Source organism: Eleutherodactylus coqui, chromosome 12, assembly GCF_035609145.1.
Source record: "Eleutherodactylus coqui strain aEleCoq1 chromosome 12, aEleCoq1.hap1, whole genome shotgun sequence".
Taxonomy (NCBI): Eukaryota; Metazoa; Chordata; class Amphibia; order Anura; family Eleutherodactylidae; genus Eleutherodactylus; species Eleutherodactylus coqui.
Genome location: NC_089848.1, coordinates 107502349 through 107528199, shown reverse-complemented (window position 1 = coordinate 107528199; position 25851 = coordinate 107502349). Strand labels below are relative to the sequence as shown.

Genomic DNA, 25851 nt, shown 5'->3' with positions numbered 1-25851 from the left:
ACAATTCCCCCCTACGTAAAAACAAGCCGACCCCAGCCCCTCTTAAACAGAGTGCATTTGTCTGGAGTGAACCAGTTTTCAGTGTCCTACACAATAACATCTAAAGTCACACCTACACAGTCATTGAGTGTGCAAGGCGAAACCTATAAAGACAACTCACCCTCCGGTGCTACTTAGAGCTTACTGGTCCAAGTGTACTGAGACTACTTATGGCATTGTGTCAAGCGTTAATTTTTATGACAGCTTGTGAGGAAAGTGGTATGGCCATCACCACAAAAATCTGCTAGGCTGGACAGAATCCAGGATGCACTAACATTGCCATAACACTTACATAAGTCTTCTCCCCAAGGACTAGTAGAAAAGAGAAATGGCATCACACCGCTACTAGTCACAAAACTGAGAAAGGGTTGACTGGTAGTATTAACACAAGATAAGAAGACTATCTCATGAAGGGTAGTAACCTTAGGTATATACTCCCAACTGAGTGAAAAGAAAGATGTATATTGTGGATGCTTCCCCTGAAACAGGTAAAGAAACATGCCAGCACACTTACACAACTAGGAAGACTTGCAGACAAGGGAACCTCCCACTCAATTTGCATACAAAAACTCCAACAAATATACATGAGAGTGGCAAACAAACTTTACTTCGCACACTTTCTTTACCCCTCCTGCACAATGACTTAAACGTTGCATAATATTAAATCAGTGCAATATAAAACATATTGGCGAAAATTTTCTTTCCTATGAAAAGGGAACATTTTTTTTCAAGTCCTTTTGGGGATAATGAAAGTGTGGTAAATAAAGAAAACGAAAGTCTCTTTTTACAAAAGTCCTGGAAAAAGAACAAAGTTCAGGAAACAAACAACAGACTCTGAATAAGAATCTATTAACACCTTGCAATGGCGGACTCTTCAGCTTTTGACTCTGATGTAAAGCCAGTGACAGTGGCACAACTACTCCACAAACTGTTACCCACAGAAGAGCAGAGGGACAGGCTTGGAAACATGAGGCTCTCATCTCTTTGTCCTCTCCAAATCCAGAGTCCCATGATGAGGTGATGGGTGGAGGTCCAATAAAGGGGCCGACACAGCTTCGGGTAGGACATCGGTGTCCTCTGCCCTTGGATGTAGCATTGCACCTCAGGGTCCTCAAAATCCCTGGTATGGGGATGCAACCCTGGAGGTACGACCGCTCGGTCCTTTGTGTTGTGCCGATAGATTACAATCCACAGTGTGTAGACAGATAAATCCACCTTAGATTGTTGAGCCTCCATGCTGGAAGGATCCACATGGAGGCCCATTAAGGTCTTTTATCTTGGAATCTGAAGACTCCAATTTCACATTCCTGTTTGTGGGAGAACGTCAGGTCGTGCCCAACCCAGCGGTGCCACTACCTCTGAGGAGACCCACCAAATCTCCAATCACCGTCTGGGATTCTTCATCATTGGAAGGCAGCTCTGCACAAGTCTCCCCCTCTAATACTGACTCTGTGATTTCTTAGGGTGATGAGGAGACTGGTTCCAGTCTACGCTGCAGTTTTTCCAAAGGTTCTGTGGTGGTGGTGAGTGACCAGTCCCCGTCCATAATCTCAGTGTCAGACTCAGACAGTGAAGGGACTCAGAGGTTCCCAATCGGCAGACTGTTGCTACCTGACAACTGTAGTGGCCCAGAACACCATCCTGGTCCTCTCCATAAATGTCATAAATGTATTGCCTTATGTGGATGCACTGTGCAAAGCTGTCTTGTATGTGTGCTGCACAGCTGCAGCGTCTGAAGGGTTAACCTTAATAAAATCATTGCCTGTCAGCTCTGTCTGCTGAATGTATCAATTCTCTTGTGTCATGTGGTACAAGTGAAGGTATAAAAGTGAGTGTCTTGAGAGTGGGAAAGGAGTTCTATTTTCCACCTGTGAGTGTGATCTTGTTCAGGGACCTAAGAGAGTGCTAACACAGAGCCAAATGGAAGCACCTTTAGCTTCCATGTAGGTGAAGATGGAAGAGGAGGAGCGACATCCTGTAGCGCTTGGAGTGTGGATGTGAGGAGTGAGTCCCAACCACAGAGAGAGAGAGAGCAACCCCCAGTTTCTGAAAACAGGTACCTGATCACACCACAGCCTTTTTCTGTGTGTCTGTTCATGATTAGGATCACCACACAGAGGTACTCTAGTGAGACACCCACACATCTGCTGTGTGGGGTGTACATTGGCTAAGCCTTCCTGAGTAATATGTGTTTTGCCAGAGTGTCTGTGGAGTGACCCCTACCCCCTTCCTCCTCTGGAGTGCTCCCAATCCAGGATAGGTGACATATAGAAAACGTGGACTATAAGGACGTATAGATCCTGTGTATCCTACCTACCTCTGAGCTTTAGCCTGTTTTCTGCTGAAAGTGAATTGTACCTGTATTGCCTGTTGTTCAAGTTTATTGCAAGTAAAGGTTATACCAGGTCCTAACCATTCCTAGGGTCCCGAGGTACTACACACAAGTCTCTGTGTTTATTACTCTGCTACATAGAATAACGGTGTGTAGGAACTGTGGCATCACAAGTGATATCTACTACAAACCCCCTCGCCCCCTTTATTAGCACTCCCTGCCAATGGAGTGTCAAAGCTGGCTTGCGATCCTGCTCTGGCCTTGGCTACATATGATCCTTCTGGGATCAGAGCCTGGTAAGTGCCACTGTGACAAGACAGCACGTATCCCTCCCAGCTTTTCCTGTTAGCCAGGTGTTCAGGGTCACCCCTCTGGAGTGTTGCACAACAACTTTCATTTTCCTTAAAAAGAGTCTTTATGTAAAAGTTGCTGTTTTTTCCCCCCTTTCTACCTAAAAAGGACTTTAAAATGTATTCCCCTCTTCATAGTTACATGACAATTGTTGCTTTTTCACATTGAAAAGTTTAAAATATTTGAAACGTTCAAGTAATGTGCAGGAGGATGTTTAATACAGCAATTATTGGTTGTTTCGCTTACTCATGCCTTAAAGGGGTTGTCCCGCGAAAGAAAGTGGGGTTCAGCACTTCTGTATGGCCATATTAATGCACTTTGTAATGTACATCGTGCATTAATTATGAGCCATACAGAAGTTATTCACTTACCTGTTCCGTTGCTAGCGTCCCCGTCGCCATGGTGCCATCTAATTTCAGCGTCTAATCGCCCGATTAGACGCGCTTGCACAGTACGGTCTTCTCCCTGGTGAATGGGGCTGCTCGTGCCGGAGAGCTGGTCCTCGTAGCTCCGCCCCATCACGTGTGCCGATTCCAGCCAATCAGGAGGCTGGAATCGGCAATGGACCGCACAGAGCCCACGTTGCACCATGGCAGAAGACCCGCGGTGCATCGTGGGTGAAGATCCCGGCGGCTATCTTGCTAAGGTAAGAAAAAAGTCGCCGCAGAGCGGGGATTCGGGTAAGTACTAAACTGTTTTGTTTTTTTTTAACCCATCCCTTGTGTTTGTCTCGCGCCGAACGGGGGGCCTATTTGAAAAAAAAAAAAACGTTTTGGTGCGGGACAATCCCTTTAATTAATTACAGTAATTTATTCCTTGTATAAATGTGATATAGTAATGTAATAATATTTGGTTAGATATGCCACTGTGTGAATGAAGCCGCATGTATGGTATGCATGACTTATATGTATGGCTGGAGGTTTCCTGTGACCCCAATGTCGTGTCTCAGTGCTAGCTGTCCATCTGGTCTGTCCCAGCAGCGGGGGCCTTCCTTTCACCTTGTTCTACTTTTTTTTTCTTCAGAGAGAGTGATGGTAATTCAACTCATCTCTTGTTTTTTCCTGACAGTCACCCCTTCTAATTTTTGTGGTGGTCACAGAGTGTTTCATCCTCAATAGAGAAAGTAATGGTCATTCCACTTATCTCAGTTCTTTAGTCTTTGGAGAGAAGATTAATGAATGTGCTCTGTAGCAATACTAGTGTCCCTGGAATCTGTTCAGCCTAGTAGAATTTCTAAATGTACTTGCAAGACATATTTCCTACATGCTGTCATAAACAAATGGCCATACTTAAAAATTACACCATCTTTAGTCTCAGTAAATTGGGAGTGAGTTAATCCTTCACATAGGTAACCAGGGGAAGGAGATGTGTTTATAGGTTTCGCCTTGCACACTTCGTGACTGAGCGGAGGCCTCTCAGGTGAAATGGAAGTAACACACTGAAGACAGCGCGACTCCAGATTCTAACACTCTGCTTTAAAGACGCCGGAGTTGGCTTATTTTTAAGTAGCAGGGAACTGTAGCGGCCCAGTACATGCTTTCCTGGCCCTCTCCATAATGTCATACATGTATGTCTTGTGAGGGGTTAATTCAGGTTCATGCCTTTAAATTGATAAGTGTATTTCACAGAATACTTATGTGTTTATAATTTGCGGCTTCTTCTGCTAAAGGTTTAAGCTTATACGTGTAAGGGCCGACGCTTTAATAATAGACTACAGTGACTCCATTTTGTATCTCTTTGCTTGTTTTGCTTTAATACATGTATCTGTATTAAATTTCACCTTTTACCTAGAAAGATGTTAGATCCCAATTATAATGACCTTGAATATGTTCACATATGTCTTATCAGCTTTCTTTCTCTCATGTCTCCTTTCCCTTGAGAAAGCTCACTCCCTTCTAGTAAGAAGCGTCCAGGAACATTTTGTTTTGATACAGTTGTCACCGGACATTGATGTATTGCTCATGTAGGAGACGTCTTTGAAAGATATGTATTGTCAATTAAAATCTGCAGAAGTTATGTAGCCTTGGGCATGCGCAGTAATCAAATCAATACGTCAGCAAACCTTTCCTATATCATCTGTAACTTTGAATAAACTTTCACTTCGCTATATGACAATCCATGATGCATGTGACTGTCTATTTGGCGTCGTCTATGGGTACTCATATCTAAAGACCAATTTGGAAGCAGACAGCATCAGCTCAACGGTCTTAGTTTGACCCCCCCACAGTCTCATGTAGATGCACTGTGCAAAACTGTCTTGTCATTCTGTTATGTGTATTGCACAGCTGCAGCAAGTGAGAGGTTAAGTGTTTGCAAACCCTGGAGACTGTCTGCAAATGTATCAATTTATGTCATGTCCCCTGGTATGAGAGAGGTTAGAAAAGTGAGTGTTTGAGAGTGGAAAAGGGTCCATGTCTTCTGGAGATGTAGTCAAGAGGTCCAGCTACACAGGGGTATGTTTAGCCCTAATGTAGTGAAGCATGGAAGAGGAGGAGAGGTTTTCCCAGCTTGGATGTGCATGTGAGGAGAAAGGAGTGAGCCCCACCTAAGCAGAGTGAGAGTAACCGTGAGTGAGTGCTTGTCAAGGCTCAGTGCAGAGGTACTGTCTACGTAATAATTTCCTACGCAGCCGTCCGGATCTAGTGGATCACTGCGTAGAGGTACACCCATTTTGTTTTGTACACCCGGCTGTCTTGAAGTGTGAATCACCGGGTGGAGGTTCTCTTAAGTCTATCATTCATGCACGGGTGTTCTGAAGTCTGGAACACCATGTGGAGGTACTACTGTTCAAGTCTACTAATTTCCTGCATTGTCATTGCTCTAAATTGTGCCTTGTATTATTGAAGTTTGCCAAGTAAAGTTTATTCCAGGCCCTGGCCGTTCCCAGGGACCTGAGGTACTTCATATTTGTCTGTGGTTCATTTTATTCTCTGCCGGAGTTCATTCTGGTGTGTACCGGAAAGGTTGCATCACGAAGATGACAAACTTTTTTCCCGTGCTACCATCTATTAGGCATCTCTATCCTAGGTGTGTCTGGAAAAGGACCAGCGCTGCCCTGGCCTTGGCTGTATGCGTCCTTTTGGGAGGGAGTGTGGTAAGTGCTACCGTGACAAGCCAGCATCTTGCTCTCCCAGTTCCTCAGCGTATGCCATGTGTCTGGGGTCACCCTATGGGACACTGCACATACACCATAGGAGATGTTACAGCAGAGTGGAGAGGAAAGCTTCAGAAAGGTATTTCCAACAGATAATGTCACAGCAGAGCTCAAAATATAGCCAGTTAGACTAGGCTGACATAACAATGCCACGCTGGTTCCACTACCTGTTATGGATGGTATACCATAATGCTAGTGCTGTGCTGATGCATCCTCGGATAGATGTGAAATGTCAGCATCAAGATGATGTCTGTTAAGCATCACATAGTGGCTGCGCTGCATGGAAGTGACTGCAGTATATAGAGGAGAACTCCAGAGTGTGATGGGCAATCAGGTGAGGGGGCAGTGTAGCATAGTATTCAAGGCTCTAAAAAGCCCCATATCCATCCAATTCAGCTTATTACCCCCCAATGTTGATCCAGTTTTCCTGTGTGATGTTCTTTTTTCAGCCATACACGGTCTCCTACATGACGATCTGTTGCATGCGCATGTTTGTTGAAGTTTCTAGATTGTGTGTCTCACAATCCTTCTAAATAGTGATCTACAATTTCTTGGGCTTCTTTTAAGGCGATGCTGATGGTCTTGAACCCATTCAGTCTTTGGCATAGAATTGATGTCAACAGTAACTTGGACTCCTAGTTTTAAGTCAGCTGATAGTCTTCCTTGCCGTCCAAACATGAGATAGTATGCTGTGAAGCCAGTTGAAGAATTAGGAGTATTGATGTATGTGTAAATCAGTTCTGGTAGCAATGTGCTCGTTAACTTTGTGGAAAGGTCCTTAAAGCTCCATTTAGACAGGATGAGTGTTGGGCAAACGATGGCCGACGCTCATCCCCGGACATACTCACTGCGGTGCTGCTGCACGGGAGCTAGTATCGCTGGCTCACAGAGGGGCGGCTGCAGGAGATTTCTCTCCTTGCTCCCCCCCCCCCTCTCCATTGACATAACAAAGCGGTTGTTCAGTACTGATCGGCTGCTATTTTCACTGAGCAATCAGCTCATCGTCCAGTGTTATATGCAGCATAAACGATGGACGATCAGCTCATCGCTCAATGCAAATAGCAGCCGGTCAGTACTGAAGGGCCGCTATGTTATCTCAATGGAGAGGGGCAGGGGAGCGAGCAGAGAAATCTCCTGCAGCCGCCCCGCTGTGAGCCAGCAATACTACCGGTAACAGCAGCACGACAGCTAGTATGTGCAGGACGAGTGTTGGGCATCATTTTGAGAGGGAAATATATGTGTATGAAGGTAGAAGATATGGATATATATATTGATATATGTCCTTCCTTTTTTATACGTGTGCTAATACTATGCAATACTGTAATGAAAAAAACTTAATATGGACCTTAATGATAATTGAGTAGATATTACACCAGAGTTTTGCAAGAACAGAGCGATGTAATCTGAAGCTAATAGAAGAACAGAATGCCTGACTACGTAACTCCTTCGTAACTGGAAACTGGAAGTGTCTCACCTGGATAATGATTAACTTAACTGCCTATATGATTAACCTTGCCTCAGGCGGAACTGCACACATTACATACATGGATATGCGGTGGATTTGAGCCAATAGGACAATAAGACAGTCATGCATTCCTAGTGACACAGCAAGGGTTATAAAGCAGCATGTAACCTGCAATAAAGCGCGCAATTACTCCCCGTTTGAAGAACTATATCAGACCTCCGTGTGTGGTGTTTTTTCTTTACCGCCGGCAACTGGGCATTGGGGTGGGCCTGATTGGTGCTGTACGCAGAAAATTTCCCTGACAATTTGCCTGACATTCGTCCTGTCTAAATGCGCCTTAACAGTTCCAAGATTGTTTGGTTAGCCTTCTCACATAATCCGTTTTCTTGGGAATGAGATGTGGTGGCATAATTTTTTACATTGATAAACATCACAAAGTTCTCAGAATAGTTGGGACTTGAATGCCGAACTTCCGTCTGGTAATATTTGATCAGGGCTTCCATAGTTCAAGATAAAGTGTTTCCCCTCAACAGCTACTGTGGTTTTTGCACTGATACAGCTATGGGGAATTTAGTGTAGTGATCAATTAAAGGGGTTGTCCCGCGCCGAAACAGGTTTTTTTTTTTTTAACCCCCCCCCCCCCCGTTCGGCGCGAGACAACCCCGATGCAGGGGTTAAAAAAACAACCCGCACAGCGCTTACCTGAATCCCGGCGGTCCGGCGTCTTCATACTTACCTGCTGAAGATGGCCGCCGGGATCCTCTGTCTCCGTGGACCGCAGGGCTTCTGTGCGGTCCATTGCCGATTCCAGCCTCCTGATTGGCTGGAATCGGCACGTGATGGGGCGGAGCTACACAGAGCCGGCATTCTACACGAGCGGCCCCATAGAAGACTGCAGAAGACCCGGACTGCGCAAGCGCGGCTAATTTGGCCATCGGAGGGCGAAAATTAGTCGGCTCCATGGGAACGAGGACGCCAGCAACGGAGCAGGTAAGTATAAAACTTTTTATAACTTCTGTATGGCTCATAATTAATGCACAATGTACATTACAAAGTACATTATTATGGCCATACAGAAGTGTATAACCCCACTTGCTGCCGCGGGACAACCCCTTTAAGGACATAACTGTATCCAGATGAGCCAGTTTCTACTTTAAGGTGGGCTATTGCCAACAGTTCAAGAGGCTTGGTAGCAATAATTGAGGGAAAACCCCAATGAGGTAGAAACCAATTTTCGTAATCTTAAAAAAAAAAATTCCTAATAATTCTATAGATAATTAGCTTGCCCTCTTGTTACAGTTCTGGGTATAATAGATGATGGGAGAGATCTCTATACTGACCCCTAATATATCTATACATAGCTATTAGAGCGCCCCCTTGTTACAGTCCTGGGTATAATAAATGATGAGAGAGATCTCTGTACTGACCCCTGATATATCTATACATAGCTATTAGAGCGCCCATTGTTAGTTCTTGGTATAATAGATCATGGAAGAGATCTCTGTACTGACCCCTGACATATGTATACATAGTTATTAGAGTGCCCCCTTGTTACAGTCTTGGGTATAATAGATGAAGGGAGAGATCTCTGTACTGACCCCTGATATATTATAAATAGTTATTAGAGCGCCCCCTTGTTACAGTCCTGGGTATAATAGATGAAGGGAGAGATCTCTGTACTGACCCCTGATATATTATAAATAGTTATTAGAGCGCCCCCTTGTTACAGTCCTGGGTATAATAGATGAAGGGAGAGATCTCTGTACTGACCCCTGATATATTATAAATAGTTATTAGAGCGCCCCCTTGTTACAGTCCTGGGTATAATAGATGAAGGGAGAGATCTCTGTACTGACCCCTGATATATTATAAATAGTTATTAGAGCGCCCCCTTGTTACAGTCCTGGGTATAATAGATGAAGGGAGAGATCTCTGTACTGACCCCTGATATATTATAAATAGTTATTAGAGCGCCCCCTTGTTACAGTCCTGGGTATAATAGATGAAGGGAGAGATCTCTGTACTGACCCCTGATATATTATAAATAGTTATTAGAGCACCCGTTTATTACAGTTTTGGGTATAATAGATGATGGAAGAGATCTCTGTGCTGACCCTGATATACCTATACATATTCATCAGAGCGCCCCTTTGTTACAGTCCTGGGTATAATAGATGATAAGAGAGATCTCTGTACTGTTCTCTGATATATCTATACACAGTTATTAGAGCGCCCCCTGGTTACAGTCCTGCGTATAATAGATAATAGGAGAGATCGCTGTACTGACCCCTGATAAATCTATTCATAATTATTAGAGCGCCCCCTTGTTATAGTCCTGGGTATAATAAATGGTGGAATAGATCTTTGCACTGACCCCTGATACTATATATATATATATATATATATATATATATAAATACATACACACACATACACACTACTTATTCACCACCATGCTTTGTGAAATGAATAGAAAATAGAGTCAAGACATTGACAAGGTTAGAAATAATGATTTGTATTTGAAATAACATTGTTTTTACATCAAACTTTGCTTTCGTCAAAGAATCCTCCTTTTGCAGCAATTACAGCATTGCACACCTTTGACATTCTAGCTGTTAATTTGTTGAGGTAAGCTTGAGAAATTGCACCCCACGCTTCTTGAAGCATCTCCCACAAGTTGGATTGGTTGGATGGGCACTTCTGGCGTACCATACGGTCAAGCTACTCCCACAACAGCTCAATGGGGTTCAGATCTGGTGACTGCGCTGGCCACTCCATTACCGATAGAATACCAGCTGCCTGCTTCTGCTGTAAATAGTTCTTGCACAATTTGGAGGTGTGTTTAGGGTCATTGTCCGGTTGTAGGATGAAATTGGTTCCAATCAAGCGCTGTCCACTGGGTATGGCATGGCGTTGCAAAATGGAGTGATAGCCTTCCTTATTCAGAATCCCTTTTACCCTGTACAAATCTCCCACCTTACCAGCACCAAAGCCACCCCAGACCATCACATTACCTCCACCATGCTTAACAGATGGCGTCAGGCATTCTTCCAGCATCTTTTCATTTGCTCTGCGTCTCACAAACGTTCTTCTTTGTGATCCAAACACCTCAAACTTGGATTCATCCGTCCACAACACTTTTTTCCAGTCTTCCTCTGTCCAATGTCTGTGTTCTTTTGCCCATCTTAATCTTTTTCTTTTATTGGCCAGTCTCAGATATGGCTTTTTCTTTGCCACTCTGCCCTGACCCCCCCAAATCCCGCAGCCGCCTCTTCACTGTAGATGTTGACACTGGTGTTTTGCGGGTACTATTTAATGAAGATGCCAGTTGGGTACCTGTGAGGCGTCTGTTTCTCAAACTAGAGACTCTAATGTGCTTATCTTCTTGCTTAGTTGTGCAACGCGGCCTCCCACTTCTTTTTCTACTCTGGTTAGAGCCCGTTTGTGCTGTCCTCTGAAGGGAGTAGTACACACCGTTGTAGGAAATCTTCAATTTCTTAGCAATTTCTCGCATGGAATAGCCTTCATTTCTAAGAACAAGAATAGACTGTCGAGTTTCAGATGACAGTTCTCTTTTTCTGGCCATTTTGAGCGTTTAATTGACCCCACAAATGTGATGCTCCAGAAACTCAATCTGCTCACAGGAAGGTCAGTTTTGTAGCTTCTGTAACGAGCTAGACTGTTTTCAGATGTGTGAACATGATTGCACAAGGGTTTTCTAATCATCAATTAGCCTTCTGAGCCAATGAGCAAACACATTGTACCATTAGAACACTGGAGTGATAGTTGCTGGAAATGGGCCTCTATTCACTTTTGTAGATTTTGCACAAAAAACAGGCATTTGCAGCTAGAATAGTCATTTACCACATTAGCCATGTATAGAGTGCATTTGTTTAAAGTTAGGACTAGTTTAAAGTTATCTTCATTGAAAAGTACAGTGCTTTTCCTTCAAAAATAAGGACATTTCAATGTGACCCCAAACTTTTGAACGGTAGTGTGTGTGTGTGTGTATATATATATATATATATATATATATATATATATATATATATATATATATAGTAACTAGAGCACCCCCTTGTTACAGTTCTGTGTATAATAGATGATGGGAGAGATCTTCGCACTGACCCCTGATATATCCATACATAGTTATTAGAGCTACTCGTTACAATCCTGGGTATAATAGATAAAGGGAGAGATTATAGTTATTAGAGAGCCCCTTGTTACAGTCCTGGGTATAATAGATGATGGAAGAGATCTCTGTATTAACCCCTGATATATTATACATAGTTATTACAGCGCCCCCTTGTTATAGTCCTGGGTATAATAGATGATGGTAGAGATCTCTGTACTGACCCCTGATATATCTATACATAGTTATTAGAGCGCCCCTTTGTTACAGTCCTAGGTATAATAGATGAATAGAGATATCAGAGGACAATATAGAGATATATCTATACATAGTTATTAGAGCGCCCCCTTGTTACAGTCCTGGGTATCATAGATGATGAGAGAGATCTCTTTAGTGACCCCTGATATATCTATATATAGTTATTAGGGGGGCATGGCCTAGCCTGCAGAGAGTTCGTACGCACTGGTACAGGGCTCCTAAGCCAAGTGGTTTTTACCTCATTTTTTGGCAACATAATTCCCTCAGTCGTCCCGCACTATATTAAATACATCACCCCTGCAGGGTAAGGAACAAGTAGAGAGGTTCAGCAGCAGTCTCACCGGTTCCTGCGGATCGGGGCCTAGCAGAACCTACAAGCCGCGGCCTAAATTTCCAGCTAGATGAGAAGGGAGCCGCACGGAGGAACTTTAAAAACAAACTACAGAGGCAGCGATCTTACCTCCGGTGGTGTCCGGACATCGACGCCGACGAGGAGAGACCAGTTGCAGACCCGCGAGCGCTTGACAGTTCAGCAGCAGAAGCGGCGGTGCCCCCGGGAGGGAGCGGCGGCTCCCGTGCAGAGGGTCGGCAGGAACAACGGCACTGTCGGTGTGCAGCGGAGGCGCTGAAAACATCAGGTCTCTCTGAAGTGGGTACCGGATAGAAGTCCTGTGAGCATACCGCACTGCACCCCCCCCCCCCCCCCCCCTCCTACCTCCATCTTATGCACCTAAAGCAAGGCTTCCCGCCATTCTGGTCTTCACTTTGTATTCACCCCCCCCCCCCCCCCCTCCTGATCTAACTGCTCAGACAGACAGGAGCAAGAGTTTTGAGCAGAAAGACTACTAAGTATATCACAACTGGCCCTCTATGTAGCAGGGCAGAGGACACTGAAAACGAGCTTTGAACATCTTGTACAGACTTCGCCTATTATGTCACCTAACTCCCCAATATCTCTCATACCATCCTCCATGTACCACCAGTTCTAGCTTATTGCTGAAGAAGCAGAGTATCTAAGAGCGCAGCTAGTACTATAGAAGCCCAGAATACCTGCTCAGATTAATTTTTCCAGTCAGCCGCATAATAGCGCTGAAGGCACTAAAAGAGTACCGCTCTAATTTCTTCAGAACCAGATCATCTCGCTGAAATGGTTTAAAAAAATTTTTCTAAAACAATTTTTTCTAGGACTCTCTTGCCGGGAGTCTGATCTGACTTAAAGCATAAGTAAAGCAGCCTAACATTAAGTGGAGGTGACGTTGAGAGCGCAGAAGATACGTACCTCTGATCAGGGGATCTGACTATTCTAGTACTCTCAATAGGCCTTACAGCTTGTAGAGAAAACTTAAAGAGCGCTGCTCTAATTTTTTCAGAACTGAATTACCCAGCTCTAATTATTCAGTTCTAAGTGTATAACAATTTTTTAGGACCCTTATGTCAAGGGTCTGACCTCACCAATTTTTTACTAGGCGCTAAAGCCTAGCTGATGATGGCGAGCTGAAGTTCATGATGGTCATCTGAGAAAAGTCCGTGTGGAAGAGAGCACCCCACAACACAAATCAGGATAAAGACCTCTGGTTCCTGCATATATACTCAGCGAAAAAATCTTTCCACCTTGCCCGCATTTATCTGCAGATTAAAATGGTCAAAGGCATCAGAGAGCGTAACAACGATCCACCAGACACACCGAGAAGACAAAAAAACCAAGCAGACATGCAAACATTTTTAAAGAAAAAGAGTACGCAATCACCTGGCTCCATGTCAAGATCACAATCATCACAAAACATAACAGAACATGAGACCCAGGATCCAGAACTAGAGAGCGACATGGAGGAGGAGGAGAGCAACCTGGGAGCCCAAATTTCTAAATCATTCCTTCAGAAAGCTCTTCTCAAGGTCACCCAACCAATAATGACAGAATTAGCAGACATAAAATCTGAACTGCAACACATTGGTCACAGAGTAGAAGACCTTGAAGGATCGTGCTCTGCTATCATCAAACATGCAAAAACCACCTCCCAGGTGATTAAAGTTCACAGCTCATACTTAGACCGCGCTCTTACTCTAATAGAAGATCAAGAGAAAAGAAGCAGGCGATGCAATATACGGATCAAAGACCTTCCCGAATCCTGGGCAGCGGATTCTCTACGGAAAGTCGCAAGTGAATTGTTCACAGATCTGTTGGGTGAGGAGAGAGCCTCACGTATTCAAATAGAACGAATCCATAGAGCAATCAGACCTAAACCAGAAGACCCGCCTAGAGATGTAATCTGCGGTCTACTCTCTTATATTGACACTAATGCAATTCTGACCGCCTCAAGATCACACCAACCGTTAAAATACAGCGACTCTCAAATCCAACTCTTCCAAGACATAGCACCTTCCACTCTGGCAAAAAGGAGGCTCCTGAGACCGCTTTTGGATGTTCTTAGAACAAAGAATATTCAATACTCCTGGCTTTTCCCTTTTGGCCTAGCAATAAACATGTTGGGAAGAAGGATCTCAGTTAGAACTCCTGAAGATCTTGACTTGGTGTGGAAGCATCTGGATATCGAACCTATTGAGATTCCCTCCTGGCTGCCTACACAGTATGACCTAATCGCTCCACCACTCCCAGAGGGAGATACTTGGAAAACAATTTCTAAATTCCTATCTCCTAAGGGCAAGAAACACCCTTCAAAATATATATAGTTATTAGAGTGCCCCCTTGTTACAGTCCTGGGTATAATAGATGATGGGAGAGATCTCTGTACTGACCCCTGATATATTTATACATAGTTATTAGAGTGCCCCCTTGTTATAGTCCTGGGTATATTAGATGATGGGAGAGATCTCTGTACTGACCCTTGATATATTATACATAGTTATTAGAACGCCCCCTTGTTATAGTCCTGGGTATTATAGATGATGGGAGAGATCTCTGTACTGACCCTTGATATATTATACATAGTTATTAGAGCACCTCTTTGTTATAGTCCTGGGTATTATAGATGATGGGAGAGATCTCTGTACCGACCTTTGTTCCCCCCACTTATAGCTCAGCCCCTACGCACTACTATCAACATTTATAGCTCAGTCACTATGCAGTGCTCCCCCCACTTATAGCTCAGCTCCTCTTTACTGCTCCCCTACTTTTAGTTCAATTCCTCTTCCACCTCAGTCTCTACTCACTGCTCCCCTTTCTTATAGCTTTCCTCTTACGCACTGCTCCTCACATTTACAGCTCAGTTCCTACGCACTGCTCCCCCACTTATAGCTCAGCCAATACAAACTGCTCCCCCCACTTATAGCTCAGTCATTATGCACTGCTCCCCCCACTTATAGCTTAGCCCCAACGCACTGCTACCCCCATTTATAGCTCAGTCCCTATGTACTGCTCCCCCCACTTACACCTCAGCCCCTATGCACTGTTCCCCCCACTAATAGCTCAGCCCCTACTCACTGCTCCGCCCACTTATAGCTCAACGCATACACACTGCTCCTCCTACTTATAGCTCTGTCCCTATGCACTGCTCCCCCCATTTATAGCTTAGCCCCTACGCACTGCTACCCGATTTATAGCTCAGTCCCTACGCACTGCTCCCCACACTTGCAGCTCAGCCCCTATGCACTGCTACCCCATTTATAGCTTAGTCCCTACTCACTGCTTCCCCTACTTATAGCTCAGCACCACACACTGCTCCCCCCCACTTATAGCTCCTCCCCTACTCACTGCTCCCCCCACTTATAGCTCAGCCCCTACACACTGCTCGCCCCACTTATAGCTTAGTCCCTACACACTGCTCGCCCCATTTATAGCTTAGTCCCTACGCACTGCTCCCCCCACTTACAGTTCAGCCCCAACGCACTGCTTCCAACATTTTCAGCTCAGTCCCTACGCACTGCTCCCCAAACTTATAGTTAAGCCCCTATGCACTGCTCCCTTCACTTATAGCTGAGCCCCTACGTACTGCTCTCCCACTTACAGCTCAACACCTACGCAATGCTACCAACATTTTTAGCTCAGTCCCTACTCACTGCTCCTCCAACTTACAGCTGAGCCCCTACGCACTGCTCCCCCACTTATAGCTCAGTCCCTACTCACTGCTTCCCCCCCACTTATAGCTCAGTCCCTACTCACTGCTTCCCCCCACTTATAGCTCAGTCCCTACTCACTGCTTCCCCCCACTTATAGCTCAGCCCCTACTCACTGCTTCCCCCCACTTATAGCTCAGCCCCATACATTGCTCCCCCCACTTATAGCTCAGCCCCTACGCACTGCTCCCCACACTTACACCGCCGCCCCTACGCACTGCTCCCCACACTTACACCGCCGCGCCTACGCACTGCTCCCCACACTTACGCCGCCGCCCCTACGCACTGCTCCCCACACTTACACCGCCGCCTCTACGCACTGCTCCCCACACTTACACCGCCGCCCCTACGCACTGCTCCCCACACTTACACCGCCGCCCCTACGCACTCCTCCCCACACTTACACCGCCGCCCCTACGCACTCCTCCCCACACTTACACCGCCGCCCCTACGCACTGCTCCCCACACTTACACCGCCGCCCCTACGCACTGCTCCCCACACTTACACCGCCGCCCCTACGCACTGCTCCCCATATTTACACCTCAACCCTGGTGCACTGCTCGGCACACTCCCATCTGCAGCAGCACACAAGCCTCTGAGTCAGCTCTGCAATGAAAAGACACCCAGGCATCACATTACAGCAGCCTACTGGACCTGAAAGCCTGCCAAGGTAGGTGAAAGACCTCATAAATATGCAAAGTAGAAAGTTTTTTAGATGGCACATTCATGTAAATCCTCCCTGATTGGCATCTGATCACATTCCTAGAACAATCCTGTCTCTGGAAAGTTTCAGCTCTTGTCTCCAGAATGCAGGCAGAAGCTTATGTTCTATTTTACTTTTTGTCTAGCTGGAGGGGCTGATCTACATTGCTGATCTTTAGCATTTCCCTGGGAGAGAAGGGAGGGGCAGGGGGAGGGGTTTTATACCTCACCACCATGGCCATTTTGTTTGTGGGCAGCATGGTAGAATCTTGCCAGTAAGTGAAATTAAGCTTTGTGCACAAGGTGCTTATTGTTGTACCCCCAGGAGCAGGTCAGTGCACACAACAGGGTGAGGTGAGTCCCACTTCCCTTCCCACTGTCTAATGTATCAGGTAATAAACAATGCAATGTATCAGATATTGTTACATTGTAACAACTTGTCCCCCCACCCCCACCTCCATGACATCACTGCAATCTGATTACATTGTAGAGGTTTGATTGATTCAGACTCCATGTATGCAGATCAGTGTGCAGGGTCAGATGGACAGAGGTTGTGTGTGCATTAGGGGCCACAGTTTGGCTTACACATGAGAGCAGGTTGGTGTTTGTATGATACCAGTTTAAGATGGCACACTGCCTTTTTTCCAGGCTGCAGAAGGGGAGGGGGAGGGGGATAGTGCAGACTGGAGGGACACTGCCCTCCCATCCAATCACAAGCCGCCTATTTGCCATTGCAAAGTTGTTAACCCCAGAGTCTTGTGGTTATGCCTCTGCTTCTATAATCTTCTTTGGGCTTTTTTTTTTCTTCTTCTTTCAAAGCTTGAAGATTGAGGAAGAAAACCTTCTGTGTGATCAGGCATCATGGAACTAAGTGGGACTTCTTGCCATTTAGAGGGGGTTGCGAAGCCATCTGCTGCCGCTGCTTGGAAATTGTTTGCTAGAAGCCGGGTCATCATCTTCTTATATTGTTTTAATAATTCCTCTCTAAGGCTCATCGCCGCCCGGCCAAGAGGTGAGTTCATGGTGAATATTAATTCAACTTGTCTTCAAACTGTTAGTAAAAGTGGGCGGACCTTGTACAAAAATAATATTATGTATTTTTTACAGTATACTTTTTTTGTAACTCCCACAATGCAGATTGTTATTTTGTGTTTGTACACTGCAGGATGTTCTAGATTACATTACTGAGTGTGGAGGGGGGGGGGGGGGGGGGGGACGTTATGCTACAATGTATCATTATTATTTATTATTGTATCTTTTTGTTTCATTAAACCTCCCTTCTGGAATATTTCTTCCTGAATGTTTATAAATATTCACAACCTGCTAATATTAGACTATTCTGCTCTGTATCTTGCAGCCTACGGCGTAATACAGTCCAAAATTACCTTTAAATATATAGTTTCCTCTTGAAATGACCGTATCAACAGATTAATAAATTTTAGCATTTGGTGTATGTACATAGTGCTAAATGATCCGAATCGTTTGTTTAATGCAAAGTGGAAGGAAGGAGGAGACGATGACACAAGAGGTTTATTATATTCTAAGTTATGGCTGGTACTAAATGGTGGCTGTTCTTATTTGTGAAGATCAATTCACTGTATGGCGATGGCTGGGTGAAGAATGACACTGGAGGGGGAATGATCTATTGATATATACTCCCCTCCAGGCCTGATTGTTATTGAGCCAGAAACAATTAGGAATATGTTGTACGATTTTAATGTCCTTTTTTTTTGTAATTTTTTTTTTTTTTTGCACACGGTGGGAGTTTTTTCTTTAATACATTGATCTGTGTTGGTGGCGCTGTGGTGCTCTTAACCAATTTTATATGTCAGTTACACTAAGAGAAAGGGTAGAGAGGTGGGGCAAGGTTGGATCTGATCTGTGGACATTATGTGCTAAAGATCTAGCATTGTGTCTGGATGATGATGACTATGTGGCTTATGTCAAAAAATTGTATATTTGTTATCACTGAATTTGCAGTTTTCAATCCAAAACCTGATTGAATCAGCATTTCTGCCCAGACAATGCTAGAACAACAAGAAGAGTCTGATCCGTTCTGTAGGCGGCTCGTCATTGTGGGCCAAGTCAGGTTATATAATATAGAAATGTTTCTAGTTGTTGTACAATGTTTTTATACGACTGAGTGTGTAACAATATACTGAGCTCTTTTAGAACTTGTGACCCTTTCAAAAAGTTGTCACTTTTTGTGTATGTGTGTAGAAGTAGCTGTCGATGGAAAATTCCAGCAAAAGAGGGGAGAAAAAAAGTTTTTTTTGTTTGCCGTACTTGAAAAGATACACGGGTTATGTGTCTGATGACCCCTCCCCCACTCAACAGGCGAGCCATCAGCTTTGGGAGTCTTTTATTAACAAAAGTTCCACCTATCTTTAGCACGACACAAAATGCCCAGTTCCCCATTTATAGGTAACATTTAGTTGGATGTGATATACTGTATATAAAATGTCTTACAGATTCCTCTTATTGGGAAATACTGAAAGTGTGATGATATAGAAAACTGCACAAAAGAATACAACACTTTTTGATGTCTCCCCCCTCCCCTCCCCCGCTGCTGACAAAATGGCTGTTCATTTAATTGGAATCCTCTATGTAAGAGTCCTTTACCCGGTGTAATCCTCAGATTAATTTAAGACATGCGGAGGATTGGAGAACGTTGCTGTTTTGTAACTTTTGGTAAATTTGGATCACTTTTTTTTTTTTTTTTTTGCTAATCAGTTGCTAATTGAAATCATTGGTGATTCTCTCCAAAAAAAGGGCCATCACATGTACAAATATCTATAAACCGTACAGTCGCACTGCAAAAACACGCATTTGATTTTAGAATTGTCCTATATTCAGAATATCTGCAGTTACAAACCTGACGGCGACAAGCCTTCGGTAAATGTTGGCGGAACCCATGGACTTTGGCTGGCTCATCCATCATGTGGACGGGGGTCTCCCGACTCCTCCAGACGGCAGAGGACAAGTGATCGAGCATGGTGGATTTCAATATGCCCGATCTTTTCTTCTTGAGTAATATGAATGTACCTTTACACAAGCTTATAACCCCTTAAACCGGCGGTCTGTGTACACACGGCACCTGGCAGACACTGAGCGAGAAGTTCAGTAGTCGCTAGTTGTTTAGTTTCAGCTGGATGGCCAGTGAGCAGCTAGGGCTCATTCACACGGGCGTGTTTCCCTTGCGTAATACACGGTGAATGGAGGCAATGAAAGTCAATGGACTTTCAGTCTTCCATTCACACCTGCGATTGGACACTGTGTATGATACGCAGGGGAAATAAATCGCAGCATGCTCTATTTGTCCATGTGTCGTACACGGGCATTGCGACAGGCCAGCGTTTCAATATGCATCCCCTTTCTGCATAGAGCAGGGAATTGGAAGAAAAAAAGTCACTCTGCGCATGTCTGTGATGTCAGAATTTCGGGCATGCTCAGTGCCAATCGCAGCCTGTATGCAATCTCTGCCGGCAGAGCGAATGGGTTCCGATGCGTACAATGTGGTGAGATACTCGCAGCGTTGTATGCATACCCCCGTGTGAATGAGCGCTTACTGTGAATGCAAGCAGGCAATTGGAAGAGATCTCTAGCGCGCTCCACCATTATCTGACAGACTATCGCTCCTCTGTAAAGGTACCTCAAGCCGCTGCCAGAGGCGTCTCCAAGCAGTTTATGGAGCCCTTCTCATTAAAATAATAAAGGTAAGACTCAAGCGAACATCTTCATGGTGCAAAATAAGAGTTTGGGCAATGGTTATCAGTATGGGCGACAACGTGTTGATCAGTGGGGTTCAACAGCTGGGACCACACCAACCCTGAGAATGGGGGTCCACTGCACCACACAGGAGGGACTGCTGAAGATTGCAGAGTTCAAGCTCTCTCACAGTCAATGTGAAACTGCAGCTCCATTCAGTCCTTGATGCATCAAACCCACCTTTCCTAGATCAGTGGGGGTCCCAGTGGTCAGACCCCTAACAATCCACAAGTTATCTCCTATCCTAATAACCTGCTTTTGTTGGCCAATCCTTTTATCAGGATAGTAGATAAAAGTACCATTACACATGCGGCTCTTAGGGACATGGGCACCTGGCAGCCATCCCTTGGGCTGCTGCCCGACTGTTAGGGACATGGGCACCTGGCAGCCATCCCTTGGGCTGCCCCCCGACTGTTGGGGACATGGTCACCTGACAGCCAACCCATGGGCTGCCCGCCAACTGTTGTGGCCATGGGCACCTGAGAGCCATCCCATGGACTGCCTGCCGACTGTTGGGGACATAGGCACCTGAGAGCCATCCCATGGGCTGCCACTCGACCGTTAGGGACATAGGCACCTGAGAGCCATCCCATGGGCTGCCCCCTGACTGTTAGGGACATAGGCACCTGACAGCTATCCCATGGGCTGCCCCCCTGACTGTTAGGGACATAGGCACCTGACAGCCATCCCATGGGCTCCCTCCCCCGACTGTTAGGGACATAGGCACCTAACAGTCATCTAATGGGCAGTCCCCTGACTGTTGGGGACATGGACACCTGACAGCCATCCCATCGGCTGCCTCCCGACTATTAGGGACATGGGCACCTGACAGCCATCTCATCGGCTTCCCCTCCCACTGTTGGGGACATAGGCACCTGACAGCCATCTCATCGGCTTCCCCTCCCACTGTTGGGGACATAGACACCTGACAGCCATCTCATCGGCTTCCCCTCCCACGGTTAGGGACATAGGCACCTGACAGCCATCCCATCGGCTTCCCCTCCCACGGTTAGGGACATAGGCACCTGACAGCCATCCCATCGGCTTCCCCTCCCACTGTTAGGGACATAGGCACCTGACAGCCATCCCATCGGCTTCCCCTCCCACTGTTAGGGACATAGGCACCTGACAGCCATCCCATCGGCTGCCTCTCCCACTGTTAGGGACATAGGCACCTGACAGCCATCCCATCGGCTGCCCCCCCCCCCCCGACTGTTAGGGACATAGGCATCTGACAGCCATCCCATGGGCTGCCTGTCGACTGTTACCGCAGTGCTTACACAGGAGCAACAGTTGTAAATGTGAAATGGGCCGGGGTCCTTCCGTCCACCCTCCTACATTCTCAGTTAACAGGAGTCGCTTAAACATTGAGCGTCTCCTGTTCACACGGGCCAACTAAAAACTTCTTAAAAAGTTTTGCTAAAAACTAAGTGCTTCTGACAAGTAAGCAATTTCTGACTTGGTGCCCTAGTTGCCCAAACTCCTAGTTTCCAGTGAGAATTTGGGCGATAATCGCTCCATGTAAAGTACCCTTAGCTTGCTAATCCAGTGAGGGTCTAACCACTGGGACCCCCACCAATCCTAAGAATAGGGGTCTGGTGTGTCCAGGAATGAACGCAGTGGAATGTTATCCCCCATCCCATGTTAAGGCCCATTTACACGGAGCGATGATCACTCACACGACACTTTGAGTGACCGCTTTGAGCGATCATTTTGCATAAACTATTAAGTAGCTACTTAAGACCCATTTACATGGGATGAGTGTCTGCCAAACGACGCCGGACACTCGTCCCTCCCGTGTAAAAGGACCTTTTGGTGTGCAAACGAAGCCTTTAGCTGAATGCGGTTAATAGCCCGAGGGTCTTATCTGCTTTCAGTTCCTTTGTTCTCTAACAGCACAACCCATGGAGAACTCCTGATAAGGCCGAAGGACGATTTTTAGGTTGGACTGAAGTTAACGTTAAGCTAGCAGTGCATGAAAAGTGCGAGATGGCCGCGCGTTTAGACACAACGATAATCGATGATCTTTAGCATTTTCTTTGAGCGATCATAGCTTTGTGTAAATGGGCCTTTACTTTCATGGAATGACCGCTTTAAGGCCTTCCACACACTTGCTGTGTGCCCAAGTTGCACCCAAGAGTTTTGGCCACACCCCGCATCGGACACCACACAGACTGCTGTCACATTGCCACGCATGTCCTACTTCTCATCTGTGATATGCACAAGAATAGGATATGTGATGATTTTTTTTTCATGCAGTTGGTCTGTAGTGTGTGCTGCCTCGTTGAATAAAACGGGTCTGTAAGGCCGCCTGCAGACGGGCGGAAATTCTACTGCAAAATTCCTTGCAGAATTTCCGCCCCCTGGACGCCTGCATAGGATTGCCTTAGAGCACGCAATCCTATGCAGACGGCCGCTGTTTGTCTGCCGAAATCACGCGCAGCAAACAAACCGCGGCACGCTTTAATTGCCCGTCAGCCGGCACATGAAAGAGCCGGAGCTGCGGGAGCGGGTAAGTCCGCGCTGCTCTCTGCAGGCGCTCGGGTCGGGTCCTGCTGCGAGAATTCTTTCAGCCGGATCTGACCCGGCCGTCTGCAGGCGGCCTAAGCTGTATGTCTATCGCTTTTTTTCCCCCTTGTCTGACACGTGAAAGCTGTGCCTGGGATAGCGGACCGTGCGCAGGCGCTCGTGGTTCTGGGTAAAGCTCTTCAGAAAGCGCAGCAGCTTCTTTGTTCTTGGGGTCGGTGGGGTCCCATCGGCTGATATCACATTCATCTCGTATAGATGGTTTACGATAGCGAATGCATCATTCATTATATGAGATCCCTTTAGAACGTCGTTGGATCCGCAGAATTGTCTTCATAGATCTCATCCCTTTATCCGGTTCTCCAATGAAGGCCGGACATAAATGTAGTAAAGCTAGAGGGGTAGGCGCGGTATGTGCGGTGCGCACGGCCGTCTGTGTACTTAGCAAATAGCGCATGTGCGATCTACTGGAGCAAAATGTAAAAGAAACTATAGTGAGATTAGATTCCTTGAGTCAACCAGCCCAAAGCCGGGGGGCCCTACCGACTTCGCTGGGGCGCAGTGCTGCACCTGTGTGGATTCAGTTGACCATCTATGTCCTAATCTTCAGCTCCTACTGAATATTGTGTGTGTACTAGAGTCATTGGGAACGTGAGAAAAATGACAGCACACCAGCGAACATGGAGGTTTGGGGAGGGAGGTGTGGACTGCATAAGGATGGCACACAGAAGGGCACTTAGATGAAAAAAATGCCCGCTTTTTTTGTAGACACAGCGCGGACGCGTTTTTGTACGCCCATGCGTTTGGCCCGTGCAGCAGCTCATCTATACACATCTATTGGTTGGCTGCACATTTGCTCGAGGAGATGTATAGCTGAATAGGGAGCGCTCGTACGCTCACGGAAACGAGCTTATCAGCCAATGAACGAGTGTTGGCTCATTCGCCAGCTAACCATTTGTCATCTTACACGACCCGATGATCGTCAGGAGAATGTTCAGGTGACTGCTCTTACTTGATTATCGAGCTATGTAAAGCCTTTCGATCCTGGAGAAATAAAGATGGCGGCACCGCGTCTGACTACCTGATTTACAGTGTGTATAAGACTCTACGCCTGGTGACCATGTGAGCGTTGCCGGCCAGTCAGAGCAGCCTGTAGGATAGTGTTTCCCAGCTCCAGTCGTCGGGGAACCCCAACAGGTCATGTTTTCAGGATATCCTATAGTAAGAACCCCTGTGGCACCAACAATAATTACATCACCTGTGCAATACTGAGGAAATCCAGAAAACATGACCTGTTGGGGGCCCATGAGGACTGGAGGTCGGAAGCACTGGTGTAGGACTTAGACTACTGATGTATACTTTGTTTCTCCAGGCCCCGAGTGTCCCTTTAACCTCCTTAACAGTCCAGGATGTACATTTGCTTATGGGTTTGTAAGGGGAATTGGGGGTCAGTCCCGTCCCGTATAATGCATGTTCCGGCTGTTTCTTAAGCCGACAGCCACCCACAACAGCAGTGCCGACCGGTCGGAGCAGTATGTAGGGTCTTATGCCCCTTTAACACAAGTGATTCTCATCTGAAGGCGCGCACGAGCGGGTGACGTCGCCGCTGGTTGCAGACCATCGTTGAGAATCGCTCAGTACTTCACATTCCTATATGAATCGCTGAGCAGGGAGTGCTTAAACGTAACGAGAAGCGAGCGAAACGCCATGAGTTTAATGCAGGCTGAAACTGAGCAACAAACTTTCACACGCTTCATCTGCTTCTTACGTCTTCTGATATTGACTTATGGGGCGCCTTTCAGACGTGGGCCGTTACTAGAATGAAATGTTGCTACTGGTTGGATCCATAACTGAAAACTCAAATGGATCCTATTGGAGGGAACAAAAAAACCTTCCTTCTTCTATGGGGATCCAGCCACAGAACGTGCGCCCTGCCGCACTCGGGGTGGGATATGCTAAAAGAAAACTCTGCTGTGTAGGCGCAACTCTCCAGAGTTTCCAATAAAAGTACCAGAACAATTGGATGACTATCCCACTTCTTGTTTTATTTAGAATATTAAAATTAAAATCCAGCTAGTAAATGAGTTTGGGGTAAACCCCTTCATCAGTAGTGCTGGGGGGGGGGGGGGGGGGGGACTGGTGCGAATCGCGGTAAATTGCGATTTTGCGCGATCGCGATTTTAACATTACAAGTCCCATAGACCCCTGCAGAAAAAAAATGCTGCGAATTTCGCAGGGAAAAAAAAACGCCAGTGGGTGGGCGCCCTTAGAGTTGAAAGAAAGATTAATTACGCCCCACTTCTGGCCTACCCTGACTCCCCTAAACCCTTCAATCTATACTGGCGCTAGTTTCCATGGTTTGGGTGCTGTCCTTACTCAGGGTCAGGATGACGGGGAAAGAGTTATTGCCTATAAGAACATATTCTTTGAGAATCCCATTATTTGGGAGTCTGAAAACTTTTACCGGCCTTGTTTGTTGACACTGTTGTCTGTTTGAGCACGATGACCATTTATGAGAGCTTTCCTAGACGACTGCGGTGGGCCCAAGTACCTGCGGGCGACGGGGGAGTACCTGCTGTGGGCCCAAGTACCTGCGGGCGATGGGGGGAGAGTATTTCCGCCTTCACCCTAGTCTATTCCTTCAAACAGACAAATAATAATAATAATAATAATCTTTATTTGTATAGCGCCAACATATTCCGCAGCGCTTACATAGACAGGGGATACAGAAAGACAAAATACAAAACCACAAATAAGCAAATGTTGGTTTGTTATCTGTTTGGCTCATTTTGTGTGAGTGAAAACCTGTTGACTGGTCGGCGGCACACCTCCCCGTGTAAACCCCACAATGTGCCGCTGACTGATAGTATGGAGTGGGTGGTGAATGTTTGTATTACCGGTCCGAGTCGTCTGCTTGTGTAAGCATAATGAACGTGCGAGGACTGATGTGCTTGTTGCACAGGCAGATGGTCCCCCTACCAGCCGACCTCCCACCCCCTTCCAACATCCTCCATGACAGTGTCTGGCACCACCATAACCCCCAGACGGCACG

At 46.1% G+C, this 25851-nt stretch overlaps 1 protein-coding gene across 2 annotated transcripts in view; it reads left to right on the top strand.

Moving 5' to 3' along the window:
* Positions 1-16455: 16455 nt before the first annotated feature.
* The window catches only part of EPC1 (enhancer of polycomb homolog 1), an 88893-nt gene continuing 79497 nt past the window's right edge, over positions 16456-25851 (top strand). Inside the window, exons 1-2 of one of the 2 annotated variants that reach the window (XM_066585204.1) lie at positions 16456-16473; positions 17325-17517. The gene's annotated coding sequence lies outside the window, so the exon portion shown is untranslated. Of the gene's footprint in view, positions 16474-17022; positions 17103-17324; positions 17518-25851 lie in introns of those variants that run through there. The other variant, XM_066585203.1, reaches the window with a different exon arrangement.